Source organism: Girardinichthys multiradiatus, chromosome 15 (genome assembly GCF_021462225.1).
Source record: "Girardinichthys multiradiatus isolate DD_20200921_A chromosome 15, DD_fGirMul_XY1, whole genome shotgun sequence".
In the NCBI taxonomy this organism is placed as follows: domain Eukaryota; kingdom Metazoa; phylum Chordata; class Actinopteri; order Cyprinodontiformes; family Goodeidae; genus Girardinichthys; species Girardinichthys multiradiatus.
In genome coordinates this window covers 29720997-29723248 of record NC_061808.1, presented here as the reverse complement: position 1 = coordinate 29723248, position 2252 = coordinate 29720997, and positions in this window count along the sequence as shown.

Genomic DNA, 2252 nt, shown 5'->3' with positions numbered 1-2252 from the left:
TAAAGTTCAATGGGGATGAATATTTTTTGTACAGTGTACAGAGGCAAAATGGGATGTTTATGATTTTGCTGTGGGTAGTGAAACTTTGCCGCTACTTTTTCTTTGTCCCAGCACATAGGAGGCCTGTAAGACAAAGGGATGGACTGAGGGGAGAAAGTGAAAAACCAGCGCTGAGGAAAATTTCACCATTCTCAGGTTTGTATTGTAGTTGGGTAGGTTTTTATGTTGTGCTCTCTTCGTGGAAAAAACACCTCTGGTCAGTTGCCAGCTTGCCCTGCACACCTCTAAAGCAAAGCCTTTCATGCTCGCTGAAAGGAACAGGGAAAAAATAGTCAAGGGAGAGAAAATACAGTACCATAAGTGAGTGAGCAAGAAGGAGCCAAGGAATGACGGCAGTATTATCAATAAAAACCAGTGAGGTTTCTTGCTGTGTGACCTTGTGGGTATAAGCTGATTTTTTCTGTAGTTTGGTTTTCTGCAGCCCCTGCCATCAGAGAGAATTATTACAGTGACTTCACAAAGGCTGGCAGCTCTCTCTCACACGCAGTGAAAACACTGACCTTACTGATGAAATAGAAAGGAGAAAGTGTTATCCCTTTGATTCACTCAGGTATAAAACAAAAGCTGTAATTGCTATGGCTGGTTTGATGTGTTCTACTGATTTCCAAAGTAAGTAAAGTTTGAACTTTACTAGGTGCTTTATGAAAATCGTGTTGTTCTTTAATTAAATATCATTATATATTCACAGCAAGAGAAAATTTGATGTCTACACTAAAGGCTATCAGCTAATCATAAAGTAACAGTGTTTTACAACAATGCTTATTGGAGCAAAACCTCAAGTACAGGTCCTTCTCAAAAAATTAGCATATTGTGATAAAGTTCATTATTTTCCATAATGTCATGATGAAAATTTAACATTCATATATTTTAGATTCATTGCACACTAACTGAAATATTTCAGGTCTTTTATTGTCTTAATACGGATGATATTGTCATACAGCTCATGAAAACCCAAAATTCCTATCTCACAAAATTAGCATATCATTAAAAGGGTCTCTAAACGAGCTATGAACCTAATCATCTGAATCAACGAGTTAACTCTAAACACCTGCAAAAGATTCCTGAGGCCTTTAAAACTCCCAGCCTGGTTCATCACTCAAAACCCCAATCATGGGTAAGACTGCCGACCTGACTGCTGTCCAGAAGGCCACTATTGACACCCTCAAGCAAGAGGGTAAGACACAGAAAGAAATTTCTGAACGAATAGGCTGTTCCCAGAGTGCTGTATCAAGGCACCTCAGTGGGAAGTCTGTGGGAAGGAAAAAGTGTGGCAGAAAACACTGCACAACGAGAAGAGGTGACCGGACCCTGAGGAAGATTGTGGAGAAGGGCCGATTCCAGACCTTGGGGGACCTGCGGAAGCAGTGGACTGAGTCTGGAGTAGAAACATCCAGAGCCACCGTGCACAGGCGTGTGCAGGAAATGGGCTACAGGTGCCGCATTCCCCAGTCCTGGGCTACAGAGAAGCAGCACTGGACTGTTGCTCAGTGGTCCAAAGTACTTTTTTCGGATGAAAGCAAATTCTGCATGTCATTCGGAAATCAAGGTGCCAGAGTCTGGAGGAAGACTGGGGAGAAGGAAATGCCAAAATGCCAGAAGTCCAGTGTCAAGTACCCACAGTCAGTGATGGTCTGGGGTGCCGTGTCAGCTGCTGGTGTTGGTCCACTGTGTTTTATCAAGGGCAGGGTTAATGCAGCTAGCTATAAGGAGATTTTGGAGCACTTCATGCTTCCATCTGCTGAAAAGCTTTATGGAGATGAAGATTTCATTTTTCAGCACGACCTGGCACCTGCTCACAGTGCCAAAACCACTGGTAAATGGTTTACTGACCATGGTATCAGTGTGCTCAATTGGCCTGCCAACTCTCCTGACCTGAACCCCATAGAGAATCTGTGGGATATTGTGAAGAGAATGTTGAGAGACTCAAGACCCAACACTCTGGATGAGCTAAAGGCCGCTATCGAAGCATCCTGGGCCTCCATAAGACCTCAGCAGTGCCACAGGCTGATTGCCTCCATGCCACGCCGCATTGAAGCAGTCACTTCTGCAAAAGGATTCCCGACCAAGTATTGAGTGCATAACTGTACATGATTATTTGAAGGTTGACGTTTTTTGTATTAAAAACACTTTTCTTTTATTGATCGGATGAAATATGCTAATTTTGTGAGATAGGAATTTTGGGTTTTCATGAG